The sequence below is a fragment of the Apis mellifera genome, linkage group LG4 (assembly GCF_003254395.2).
Source record: "Apis mellifera strain DH4 linkage group LG4, Amel_HAv3.1, whole genome shotgun sequence".
In the NCBI taxonomy this organism is placed as follows: Eukaryota; Metazoa; Arthropoda; class Insecta; order Hymenoptera; family Apidae; genus Apis; species Apis mellifera.
Genome location: NC_037641.1, coordinates 3,102,165 through 3,116,186, shown reverse-complemented (window position 1 = coordinate 3,116,186; position 14,022 = coordinate 3,102,165). Strand labels below are relative to the sequence as shown.

General features: G+C 45.4%; 1 protein-coding gene across 1 annotated transcript in view; it reads left to right on the top strand.

Moving 5' to 3' along the window:
- The window catches only part of LOC102654533 (protein pangolin, isoforms A/H/I/S), a 149,438-nt gene that overhangs the window by 12,807 nt on the left and 122,609 nt on the right, over nt 1-14,022 (top strand). The gene's annotated exons all lie outside the window — the stretch shown is intronic.

The following is a 14,022-nucleotide window of genomic DNA, read 5'->3' as shown; positions in this document are numbered from 1 at the left end:
TTCCCTTCCAAACTTATTTCAACCAACACGACAGAAAATTCCATCTTCCATCTTCCATCTGGAACGTTCTTTATGAGTTTTTCAATTTTCACTCGCATAATTATCTCGCCGAGAAACGAATCCACGTATCGTTCTCACCTACGTCGAGGGAGGGAGAGAGAGAGAGGAGGGGGAGGGGCAGTCGGTCAACAGACTTATCTACGGGGCCGGAGTGCGTCGACAAACATGTTGAACATTCGCGTACCGCGATAAGGGCCACGCGATATCGCAATGGACAAACATTTCCTCCGCCGTTTGATCGTTCACGCACACTGTCCACGCGACGCGTGGAATCCATCGAAGCGAAGATTCGAACGCGGATAACTCTGATCCGCGCGAGTAATCGCGATCCAATCGACGGCGATGATAAGCGGTGATAAGCGGTTTCTCGGTATCGCGGCTCGATCTTCGCCTCTGCGGATCGCTATCTTTCCTCGCCACGGGTCACGTACGAGGATAATCCCCGATCTCGAGAGATTTAAAGAATTCCTTGGAATTTTTTACGCTGCCAGTCAAAGCGTAATGATGACAACAGGTGTTATTTAATCGGTATGATTTAACATTACAAAATCGCAATTTTCAAAAATTATTGATTTTGATTATTTCGAAACTATCTGAGATTGAGGTAAATAGAAATGGCTTGTCGAATGAATATTTTATATTTCTTTTGATTCGTACAAACGATCTCTCCAATTTTTCCAAATTTCGCAATCGAGAAGGAAGAGTGGATGACGGGGAATGAAAATATCGCGTAAGAGAAATGAGTGGCGAGGCGAGAGAAACCGAAGATGATTGTTTAACAACGTTAGAATCGCGAGTATTATCGCGCGGCGACGCGCAGCACGCGCGTTGTTTACACAAGAAACGGTGGTGTTCCTTGACAAGATTAATAATAGTCGGAATTGAATAACTTATTACGAGCGCGAGAATACGTGGCTGCCTAGTTGCATCACGGGTAAACATTAACGCTATTTAAAGGAAGAGATTCATTCATTGTGTACACACCGTGGCTGCGACCGCGTTTCCTGGTCCGGCCGACCACGTGTCCAACTGCGTTACAACCGGTTACAAACGAAAACTATTCGACTAGGGATAGTTGGGTCTTCGTGCATTCGTTTCGATCTCGATTTTTGGAAAAGATTTTGATTTTTTTTTTTTTTTCTTTTTAGATAGATAGTTTATTCACACCGCTTCTTCAAAGATTCTTCGTGCAATTATTCCATTTCCGATGATTTAATTTTTGGATCAATTTTATTTTGAGAATATGTATATATATATATATAATTTTTTTATTCAATTTTTCGCGAGTATTAATTCAGATTATCGCCACTACCTCTACTTTTCCCCTTAAGACGAAAGGATCGTCCCATAAAACCGGGCAGAATTATTAATAACTCCGCTTAATCGCAATATCATTAGGATTCGCCTCGATGCAGCGATAAATCGAGATCGTTATAAGCGTGAGGAAGAGACCACCGTCCCTCCCCCTCCCTCCCGGGCTATAAACGGTGCGCAGTCGTAAAAAGTCCGTTTGGCAAAAGCGGGCGACGACACTTTTTACCGTTTTCTTACAACATCGCGGATCCTCTAATTGCCACCCCTAATAAACGCATAATACGCGTGGACACGTGTTATTTTTTTTATCCCTTTATTATACTTTTGAGAGAGAGAGAGAGAGAGAGATGGAAAAAGTACAAAGAAGAAAAGAGCGAGAGAAGGGGAAGAAGAAGAAGAAGAGGAAGGAGGAAAAAAGAAGAAGAAAAAGGGAAGAAATCGCGCCACCGCGAAAGAATGAAAAAGCAAAAGGCGCGTATGATAATAAGGCATGCCCACCAAAAATACCGGTTTCCCTCTCGGGCCCTCTCTTGGTTACGATTCAGGTTTGTCCTGCCTGTTTCCGAGACTCTGTCGAAACGATTTTCGTCAAACAAAGTCGCTCGACCGTACACGGCTCTCCAGTCAATTAACGCCAGAAGATCGTCGTCCACTCCTCTTGTCTCGACACTGGCGAACACAGAGAGAGAGAGAAGGGGGCAGCCTCTGCCGGGAAACAGAAGAAATTTTTTTAATGACATCGAGCGTAATGTAATTCCAAACCGCCGCTTGGAATTCGATCGAGAAAATCGAGAAACAGTCCTCTAAACTCGGTAAGAGGAGATTGGTACCAAAATGGCGAACGGGGGTGGGGAGCAACGAGATTGAATAAAACGGGGGTCGAAAACAAAAGAGAGTGAGAGAGAGAGAGAAGAGTTTGGCGTGGAAGAGAAAGCTGAAAGGAAGGAAGGAAGGAAAGGGAAGAGGTGAAGATACATCGTCGGGTCTTGGGGAGCGGGGAGGGAAGGGGAGGCGGGGAGTAACGAGAAAGGAATAAAGAAAGGAGGATTGGGAACGAGGCGCAGAGCGAGAGAAGGGAGAGAGAGAGAGAGAGCGCAAACCGTCCGTTGAACGAAGGTTAGCAATCTGCGTAGTGTTTTACGACAACTATAAATATGGCTGTAAAGCTCTTTGTTTAGAGCAGCTAGTCTCCGGCTCTCGAAACTCCTCTGCCCTTCTGCTCTGGCTGCGCGGCCATTTAGGCCGTGCCTCCGCCGTGTAACCGATTCTTTCGCCTCGAATTCGTACCTACTATTATACGCTACCTCCACGAGCAGCCTATCCGACTATTCCTCCAACCATCGTTCTCGTAAAATAAATATATACAACGCGAAACGAGATATATACGAGATATAATTAATAACGAGCGAAATATTTCGAGAGAGGAAAGAAGAAAACCTTTCAAACTTTCGCGACCAACGTTTTGAGGAATGTTTCGTGATGCTTGTGCAACCGATGATGGTTTCCAAGGAGGAGGGGGGGAGGGCGCGTTTACACGTGAAAATTATCGACGACTCCGCGCGCGGCGGTCCATTAAAAAGGAGGAAAAGAAACCGCTCCGTCCAGTGGCATCTGCTAACCATATGCTAAAATGACTGAGCCCGGATAACACCCTGTCACGCTAATGTCAGGTTAAGCGGCGAGAATGATTTACAAGCGGCGAGTCGGAGCGAACCGGCAACGTTACACACATCGAGCGTCTCGCCCTCTGCCCACCGTGTACCCCCCCCCTCCCCGTGTATAATACTCGTTACAACAACGTTATTGCACGGGCGCAATTAACGTCCGCTAGATACGCAGCGTCGATAGGTTAAACGCGCGAGACACGTCGCGTGGACTCTCTCTCTCTCCCTCTCTCTTTGTCCGTCTCCCGGTTCGCACGCTCGCTCGCTCTTCCACCTCGACGCGTTAAAATAATTTATGCCTTCCCTACACGCGGCTTCCGGATGTATTCGTTACGCTCGAAACGGCAAGTCCGCTCGATTCCTTGGGCCATTTGTCGATGGTTGGTTAATTCGCCCGATTTCCACGAGATTCGCGTTTCCACGACGGTATTTTACGCTGTTAGGGGATTAAGGGGCGTCCCGATAATTTTCATCGTGGATAAGTAACGTAACGCCGGGGGGGAGATATGAATATGCAAATTTCCCTTTTGACCGGAGGATGATTAATTTCGCCAAGTTATTGTAGAACGAATTGAAGTGAAGTTGAAGTTCGAAAAATTTTTTTTCATATGGTATTTCGATTTTAACGATGATTTTAGACGATCATTTTCTTTTTTTTTCGCGCGCGCTGATAAGAGTAACAACAATATTCGTTTGAGATAAGCGTGATATCGTGATTCGTGAAACTTCTTTATTGCCTTTCAAGTTTAACATAGGTGTACGTAGATTTAGATCTACGTTTGTCGTCGAGAGTTTGTTAATTTCTTTTTTTCTTTATTCCGCCGACACTTTGAAAGGCAAATCGAAACGCGTTTATTCCTCTTTCTCGCGATGCAATTCAATTTGGAAAAATTCGCACGTTTCATTTCCCCTTGAGAATTCTATCGATTTTATCATAGATGATAGTTTTATCGGGAAGGGAAAAAATTTCGCGGATTAATTGGCCAGACTATTCCAACGCGATTGATACACCCAGTCGAGGATACTCATTTTGATCGTCTTTTAATTCTCTCAATTTCCTACCGTTTTTCAAACTTATTATTTCCGAGAACAGAAGATAATTGACACACGCGGAAAAGAAAAAAATATAAAAACTCACGATTGTCATAGTTTCGCGACTTATCGTTCCGTTTCCTTGAAACTTGTAAAAATTTCACCTTCAATAAAGCGCGCAAATTTTCTACTACATAAAACGGCCATTAAAACAAAAAGATAGAGAGATAACCGTCGACAAAACTTGTTCATTTTTGAAACGCTTTCGAAACGGTTATCGAGAACCTCGGTGAGAGATTCCCAATCTTTTCCAAAAAATCAATGCTCGAAACGAAATAGCACGACGAAATGATCACCGATGATAAAGGGGGCGATCAATCGGATCCTCCGCCGCGAGTTAACTAGGGCTAAATAAGGTAGCCGGCACGGTAAATAATTGTATCTCGTAAAGCGACTAGGTAACCGAGGATTTATATGGGCGTAGCCGACGGGGCCGACACTTGCCACTTCGATACACGACGGCGCGCACCGACCCTCTTTCCCTCTCGTTCCTCTCCTCCTTTGCCAACCACCGCCCCCTCCTCCTCTTCGTGTCCTTTTCCTTCGAGCGCGTGGAGGTGGTTTGCTCGAAAGGGGATGGCGATCTATCTATCCCCCTTGTATCAAACAGTTCAACTTCGATCGTGCAAATTAATAATTATGTATTCGCCGTGATTTTATCGGGGGAGGGGGGATATAGGGTTTCATTTTGATCGTATTTTTACCGTTGTTTGTTTTTTCCCTGATATGTGCTCGATTATTGTAGATATTTCTTTAATCGTTCCATATCGTTGGGTGGATTTAATTTTTTTTCTTTTCTTTTACTTTATCTTTTCCTGGAAAGTATAGCAGATATGTAAATATTAATGGATGATGATGTAGAGATCTAAAATATCCTTCCACGTGGCGAAATCGGAATCAGAATTTTCAAGTTATGGAGATTTTACCTAAGTTTTGAATAAAAAGGATTGGTTAAGAAACAAGAATCGAATTATTGATAAGTTGTGACACATCTGGATTTCTAGAACGATCGATGATAAGAAATTACAAAAGTAAGCTTCTATTTCGAAAAAATTACGATTTCTTCGAGATATTCGAAATTATCTACGAAAAAAAATTCAAACATTCTTTACACGTATTCGCAAAAAAAAATTTTCAAACCAAATCCGATCGATCGGATTTTCCATTCCCGTAAATTTTATATATCCACTTGCAGTAGAATTTCCAATAGAATGTCGAGAGGGATAGTTTTATTTTCCATCTTACTATCGCGGAATTCCTCTCCAATGTGTTTTTTAATGGAATTAAAAAGTTTCCACGGATCGTTCAACTCCCACAGAGGGGAGGGGGCGAGGGGATGATTGGCGGAGAAATAGTTCACGCGGGAAAAAGAAAAGTCTCGATCGTTGATCAACGATCTGGGAAATTAATTATCGTGCGCAGGGAGGAGGGGCCTCTCCCGGAGATTATTAGTCACGGCTTGTCCGCCGAGTTCACGCCGCCTCGAAGGTCCTTCGCTCTCTTTCCCTCGTTTTTCGATGAGCTCACGCTTAATCTTATCTGCCGCCGAGATAAACCGTTCGCGATAACCGATAAAATCGTGGCTTTTGGCGATCTCGTGTCTCGAGACGACGGCGCGGTGAAAACGTGAAAAAACGTTTTCTTCTGGGGGAGGGAGAGGGAGGGAGAGGGCATTTCCACGAGCGGTTAATTTATTCAATGGAAACCCTTTTCCGAGTAGATGAGGCGGGCGGAAGTCACGCGTGGCACGGGGCACGTGCACGCGTGACCATCCTCTTTTCTAGCTTCTTCTACGACTCTCGATCGAGACTTTCTTGGCTTGCTTCTTCTAACGTGTTCCTCTATGAATCTATACATCGCGAAATTTTTCGATAGAGGGATACGTTGGATCGTGAAATATCTTGGAAAGGAAAATTTCAATTATCGTTGCAAATGATAAATGATAATGGTGAGAAAATTTTTTAAATTGGTAACAAATTATGAATAAATTTTTCCTCGATTTCTTTACGACTCGATTAAGCGACTCGTTAACGGAGCGATGGAATTTAGGAAACAATTTTTTTTTCTATATCGTTAGCAGTTTTCCAAAATATTCGGAAAAATATGTTGTCAATTTTGAGAGCTGATTTCAAAGTGGATGTCAGCCGGTAAAAAAAAAAAAATACGTGTCAAATATTCTTTTTTTACTATAAATTTCATCAAAATCCCACTTTGATATGTTTCTTTGTTAGAAACATATTTTTTTGTATTGAAAAAATTGTTGCGTTTGTACTGTTCCATCGATAGAATTCTTTTTTTTTTTGCCTATCATCCCTAATTTTTTCAATCCAAAAGCTGTCAAAACTCTGTTAAAATACACACTTCGCGCCCAATTTAAAATTAGGTACCATTTCTGCGCGATATTTTATTTACGATATAACTTCGTATCGACGTAGCATTCGTTACGATATTTCGTCCGAAAATAAATAAATCCAATAATAAATCCACACCGTCCCGCATTATCCGTCCGCATTTTCGCAAAATATTTTTTTTATGTCCAATTAATCATCCAAGTTAAATTAATCGGGGGAGAAATTTCAACGACGAACGAAACATTCGATAAATTCGACGGGGACGAAAATCTCTTCGCGAAGAAGAGCGAGGCCCGATTACAATTATCTTCCCAACACCCTCGGCTTACGAAACTCGCCACCATCTCGATAGTGGCGAGTGATCGGGATTCCAAGCGAAAATTCCGCTCGAGGGATCGGTTTATATTCGCGTGCATCGGTTAACGGAACATCCTGCTCCTCTCTGGAAACTGGTTAAATTCTAATACGCCCCGTTCCCTCTCCAGGGGAGGGGACGACGTGGGCCCGCGTTTAGTTGGCGGGGGGAGGGTGAGGAGGTGGCTCCGCGGCGGCCGTATAGAAGAGAGCGAGCCCCAGCAGCAGGCCCCTAATTTGGGACTTTATCGTCTTGTTATCCTTGCACCTTACGATGCTGACGACCGAGATGCTCCGCCGAGGTGTCCCGGTGTCACTGTTCTCCGCCGCCACCTTTTCGTCGATGGTCGTGTCTCCTCGTCGTGTCCTCCCCTCCTCCTCCCTTCCGAACGCATCGATATATGGCATCGCACACGACTCGAGCGGAGGGAAGGGAAAGAAATCGCGGAAAACGGGGGAGGAGAGGAACGAGAAGAGGATGGAAGGAAGGAAGGAAGGAGTGGAGAGACGAGGGCAAGGATACATATATACATATAGCGTAGGATGGTAGTAGGAGTGGGTGCTCGTGTGTCTCCTTGCCTTCTTCTCCTCCTCCTCCTCCTCCTCCTCCTCCTCCTCCTCCTCCTCCTCCTCCTCCTCCTTCTCTCCGTGGACACTCGGACCCAGTGGGGCCCCCTCCTTCTCAGGCAGCCCGAGGCCAAGAACAGGCAGGGCCGTAGGCCCCAACCTCGGCACCGTCGGCTACTCGTACGCTTTTGCGGCGTTGCCGAGTCCTCCTCTCCTTCGAGAGCTCGCGCTCCTCTCCTCGCACTCTCGTTTCGACGAGAGAGAGAGAGAGAGAGAGAGTAAGAGGGAGGGAAGGAGAGAGAGAGGGGGCCCCGGTTTCGCATAAATTACCGCTCTGCGTGCCCGGTACCAGAGAGAGCCTTTTCGACGTGTCACGTATTATATACACACATGCGCACGGCCCGTTTCGAGCGCGGGAGAATTGATTTTAAAGAAGCCGGGCAGAGGGAGGAAATTGGAGTGTGTGCGTGCGTGTACGAGAGAGTGAGAGAGAGAAGGATCGTTGGCGCACACGATTACAGTGGCTATTACAGCGGTTCTGGCTTCTCTCCGCCCGCGGTGGTTGCGTTTCGAAGGTGACGCGCCCTTTCTTCTCCTCCTAGTTTCTCCCTAGTTTAGGGATATTTATGGAGGGCGACGATCTCCAGCAGGTGTATTTGCGTTGCTCCTCCTCTTCTTCTTCGTAGCAGTTCCACTTCCGAATCCTTTCAAAATCCGTGTTTCGTTACGTTAGATAAGTCTAGCTAAGAGTTTGCGTAGGTTCCAAGCTTGGTAATCGACGAGCCAACCTTGCCGCGCCCCGTTTTCTTATTTGAATTTCTCGCCTTATGGTCACCTTACGAGGTTATGGGGGGCCGGCTCGTAAATTCGTGTGGAACGGGCACGCGTTCGAGAATTCGATTCTGCGGAGCAGCGGATGTTGGCAGGATCGCGGCGCGCTCCTTCCCGGATGGAAGGTCGTCGGACCGAAAATATCGCGACTCCTCCTCGTCGTTGAATTCCTTCTCGTTGCCTTATTTCTTTCTTTCTTTCTTTCTTTTTTTTCTGGAAATTACCGTCTCCGTCTCCGCGTCGACTAAAAATCGTTCGACTAAACAGAAGACGTGGTCGTCGGTCGGACCACCACTTCCCTCGTCCTCTTATTTTTCTTCTCTCCTGCCGTTGTTTTCTTTTTCTTCCTCCTCCTCCTCTTCTTCTTCTTCTTCTTTCTTTCCTTTGCTCCGCCACGGAGGTACGCCCACGGAGAGAAGGTCGCTCGATTCGGTTTGGCGACAAACAGGCCGATCGAAAACCCCCTCGTGGAAACAAATCTTCGCTCGCCTCGATCGTTTCTTTCCGTCCAAATCCCCCTCCTCGCTTCCCTCCCCTTCCCTGTCAAAACTCCACGTTCGGATTTTCGTTCGGGAACCCGACTACCCGCCGCGATAGCTCGTGAAGAAAGCGCTTATTGTGGCACGAATCGCAATGGACCCCCTCCCTTCTCTTTCCTCCCCCTTCCATCGCACGGAGAGGGGGGCGAGCGAGCGACAAGAGAGGCGTTTTGAACCGAAGATTTTCAGGATTGTCGGGCGTCGTCATTCGGTCTCAATGGGTGACGGATCTCGAACAATGGGGTCGCGAGTGTCGCTTAATCGGCGTATCGACACTCGAAACCTTTTCTATTTCGATCGACCCTGTTCCCTTGTGTTCTCCCCTTCTTCTTATTCTTACACGAGAAGAGGAATCGAATTACCGAATTCGTGAATTCGAACGAAGGAAATCGCGATTGCACTCGATGAGACGAGAAGGAAAGAAAATTATATATATCCGTTAAAATAATGAATATTGTAGAAAATGATAATTAATCCATCTTGTAGATGGTGGTCATCGATCGGGATTAAAAAACTCGTCGACTCGGTGTTAATAACCGACCAACTTTCCTTTTTTTTTTTTTCTTTTGAACCGTTATCATAGACACGCTCCTCCCTCACGCTTTCCTCTCAAGAAACGTTCCTCCCCCGGTTATCTCGGCTTTATCTCGCCCCATTACCATCGTAAAACCCTCCACCGTAGACGCTAGAGGGAGCACGCTTTCTCGTGTTATTACCGCGCTCCTCTCGTATTCTCCTTCTATCTTGATCTCTGCTCGTCGGTATACGCGAGAGAAATCGTAAACTCGTCGAAACGAGAGTAGGTAGTAAAGCCTACTTCACACACGACGATCCAATATCGTCTTATATATATATGATGGATGTCGATTGAATTTTAGGTGGAATCGTTTGGCTTGATCCAAGATACAAAGATAGTTGATTAGAAGATTGGTTGTAGCAAAATATGATTAAATTGTTGCCCATCTGTCTTTCTAAGATTCTCCTAAGTTTTAATATTCTTTGTACGATCGATGTATCAGTTGTTATGGACGCTTGGGATGCTGTGTGAAAGATGCTTAAAAAACGTACCTTGGATTCGCGCCGCTCAATTTTTATGGGCGAGTATCTCATTAGAGGATATGTTGAAGATTGTTTATACGAATATTCGAGCATATTTCTTTTCATTCTCTTTCAGACAATATTCGTTCAATTATAAATAAAGATTACTTTAGAATCCCGAAACTTACGTCGAAAATAAATTCGTACCACACTCGTTTCGAATCAAAAAAAAAAAAAATTATCACTTTGTATATCCTTCCAGATATACCTGTACGTACACAAATCCTAAACGCTCTTTTTAATATCTGCACAACATGGGATACATAAATTTCTACGTAAAAGAAAAAAAAAACTGTCACCAGACTCCTCCTCCTCCTCCTCCTCCACGTCCCCTCCCCTTTCCTTCCCAATTTCCCGCGCCGCCACGGGAAGAAGAATCGGCCGTCTCCCTCCCTTCCCCCATCGACCGGGTCTACGCGAAACGACGGTGGAAAAAAAAAAAAAAGAGAAAAGAAAAAAAAACAAAATCGTATATGCAGAATAGGAGGCTCTCGGCCGGCGAGAATTCGGCAATCGTAAATGGTGTTTCGAAGGAGCGCGCGCGGGCAAAGCAGCCTTGGCCGAAGGCGCTGGCACGGCACCCATTGTCCGCGCCGTCTCTTGTTACGAGACGAGACGAGCCGGTCAGAGGGACAGAGAGGTGTCCGTGTGTTGGACCGAGAGGGAGGAAGAAACGGCAGGAGAAAGAAGAGAGGGAGAGGGAGAGAGAGGGAAAGGCAGGCAGACGGCGGTCAAACAGGCAGACCCAGGCTCCTTCCTCCTCGTTCTTTTCCTTCTGCTTCTCTCCGTTCGTCCCGCGGTGTGCTCGTCTTCTCTTTCTTTTGTTGCTTTCCTTTGCACACGGGTCTTGCCATGCCGGGGACCGTGCCGAGTCAAAACCACCTATGCGAGGCTGGCAAGGCCCCCGGCAGTAGGTCTGTTGCCTCGAGGCCTCTGCCCTCTTCTCTTCTCTTCAACGAGACGTTATTTTCGTCTCTCTTGTTCCTGCTCGTTCCTCCTCTCTCTCTTTTTCTCTCTCTCTTACTCTGCGAAGTCTTCTTTTCCTTCAAAGTGTAGCCTCTTCTTCGTCTTGGTAGATTGCAACAAGGCCCTCCTTCTCCTCCTTTTCTTCTTCTTCTTCTTCTTCTTCTTCTTCTGCCTGGGCCTCCACATTGACCTCCGGTCAAGCCAGGCCGCCGAGTTTTCGTACGCGGCTCCCTCTCGTAGGAACCGATGACAGGACGGTTTTTGAAAATTTTCGCTCGTAGTTGGTGGAGATGCTTACGTACACAGGATTATTTGTTTGTCTCGAGGAAAATAGGAAGGAATGGTAAAAAGAAGGATCGAGGTTCGAAACTATCTTTTTCAGGTATCTACTACCTCGACGGAGGTAGTTCGTTTCGTTTGGAACGAGAATAATTGCACCCTAATTCTACTTCCACTTCTAATGGCTCGTGTAAAATAAAGAATCGGTCGGTTTAATCACGAATTAACCGTATAATTATCCGTCGAAAAGAAGAAAAGAAAGGAAAATTATTTGTTGCAGATCCTAGCTATCTTTTATCCATCGTGGATTATTATCGATGTAAAAAAATTTCCTAGATTCCAGTTATATCTTCTCAAGACTTATCAAAAACGACCCACGTAAAACGAAGAACATTTTACACAAAAATCTACATTTCTCTCGCGGTTATCTTCCGCGGGCTATCAAACCGGCCCACGTGAAAAACGTATCGAGGGTTTGGCCTCGAAAAAAAGAAAAAGAAAGAAAAAAAGAAATTCCGATCTAAACAAAATAATCGGCGTAGAGCAGGTTTCCGATCGGCTCGATCGGTCCGTTTCCTCGGTGGCCTCGCGCTCGCTCTCGGATTCTAACCAGCCTGGCACGTCGCAGGCCCCGTATACGTGACAGTGGGTCTTGCCTCGAGGCCTGTCAGGAATCTCCGGGTCCCATTACGAGGGTGCGCCTACTTGCTTGATCTTTTACACGGCGAAAACCCGTTTCGTTGTCTCTCTGGATGATCCAACGTATCTCGGCGCACGTGCGCTTTTCCGAGAGAGGGACAGAGAGAGAGAGAGAGAGAGAAGGGGGGGGGGGGGGAAATCGCCGTCTCTCATCCCGAGACGCCATCGCGACCGGGAAGAACTAGTTTCTCTCTATCGCCCGCCTTTATATTATGCAAATATACGCGGTGCACGATAATGAGATTCCGTCCTCGCCTCGGTGATAAATAATCAGCTTTCTCTAATGAAAATCACGGCCTATCCCCGCGGAAATTCTACAACGGTCACGAGCTGTTCCTCGATATTCGTAATCGTCGGTTGCCATCGCCTCATCCCTGGCTCTGGCTATCTTCTCTATGCGAGAGAGAAAGAGAGAAGTGTTCTGGCTCTGGCTATGTGAGAGAGAAAGAGAAAGGGAGAAGAGAAGTGTCGTTCAAATGTTGTCGAGGAGGGGGGGTAAAAATTCATAATTCGGGAAAGAACAAGAGTGTGGCCTGTGGCCGTGATACACTTGTTGCGCAGAAGTGGAATGTTTCGAGACGAAATTTGCCCCGGTGCCTGTTTCAACCACTCCACTCCCCTTTCCTTTCAGAGTCTTTTCGCCTCTTAAAGGTCTAATTCTTTGTACACAGACCTCCCGCGTCGAGGGTCACCACCAGGTTACACCAACCAGGCCGCCACGCATTTGCCATTTCGGCGTTTTACCCGAAACCTTGGTCCTTTCCAGACTCGGCTAGAAACCTGACTCTTAAATTTCTCGGAGCCATCTTCCATCTCCTGATCCTCCAGATATCCTGGCAAAAATTCTTATATATATATATATATATATATATACACACGAAACTCTTGGCCTTTTGCGTGATACGCAATTGTGTACGTGTACGCGTGAGAGATTGTGCTTCTGGAACTTTCACTGGAACTTTTACCGTTTTTTCTTTTTTTTTTTTGGTCTTTTTTGGATTTGCCAAACATTTTATATGCAGCTTGAATAATTATTACATGAAATTCGTGACTTGAAGAATTTCGTGTAAATTTTCTTTTTTTTTGTTTTTCGATCGTTGTATTCTGTTGGAAAGTTGGAAAGAATTATTCCAGATTCTGAAATTTCGAGCACAGTGCCGTGTTATTCGAGGCATGATTAAAATTGATCGCCGTAAATCACTGACAGGTGTTGGCAGGATATATTAATCTTTTGGTAAAAAAAATTGTGAAATGTAAAAATAATTAACAAGTGTTCGGCAAATATCAGAATTTTGCTATTATTATATCTATTTATTATTAATTCGATCTTCGATTCATTTCTAAGATTAGAATATAACATTTCTTTACAATTAATTTGAATTATTTAACGATAAAATAGATAAACAAAATTACTGTTCTGAAAATTTCAATAAATAAAGGAGAAAGAATTATTTGTCTCTTAAAATAGATTCAATCTCTCGAGACCAAAAAAAGAAAAAAAAGAAAAAGAAAATTCGTAAATAGAAACGAAACTTTTGGCCCTCGACTAAACGGCACCTACTTGCGCATAAACATTCAACACGCGTTTCTCTCCCGTAAACGAAGCCTTCATCCGTGACTAAAAAGCGATGTCATAGGTTTTCACCGTACAATCCTCGAAGAAAATTGGTGGATGCAAACAGGCAGCAGCATCTGCGGCCAGGACCCAAGCACTTGTTGCACAAAGGGTGTCGGTGGACGAAAATTCTTGCCCCTAACCCCCCCCCCCCCAACCCTCCCTTTTTCCCTTCGTTCGATTTCCACGACGGGGCCCCCCGTGTCGAGGGGTCACAGACGTCGACGTGGACGAGAGGCACAAGTACGGATTTCTATTGACACAGGCCAAATAGGGCCTGGCCTCCGGTCTCCGCAGGAATCCTGCACGGCGTCCTTTTTGGCGTCGTTTAGAGGCTGGAGAAAGGGGGTGCTGTAATCCTTGGATCTCTTTTTTTCTTTCTTTTTTTTCCTCCTCCTCTTCCCTCTCTCTCTCTCTCTCTCTATCGCGTGTAGATTTCGTTTCCCGAAAGACGGAAGCACTTGATAAATCTTGAGGAGAATTCTGTTCGAATGGAAATCGTATTCTTGGCACGCATTCGCTCGTGGAATTAATTTCTCCCCGAGGAAAGTTTCCTCCTTTTTCGTTCCTCGCATTCCCCGGGAATACGAGGA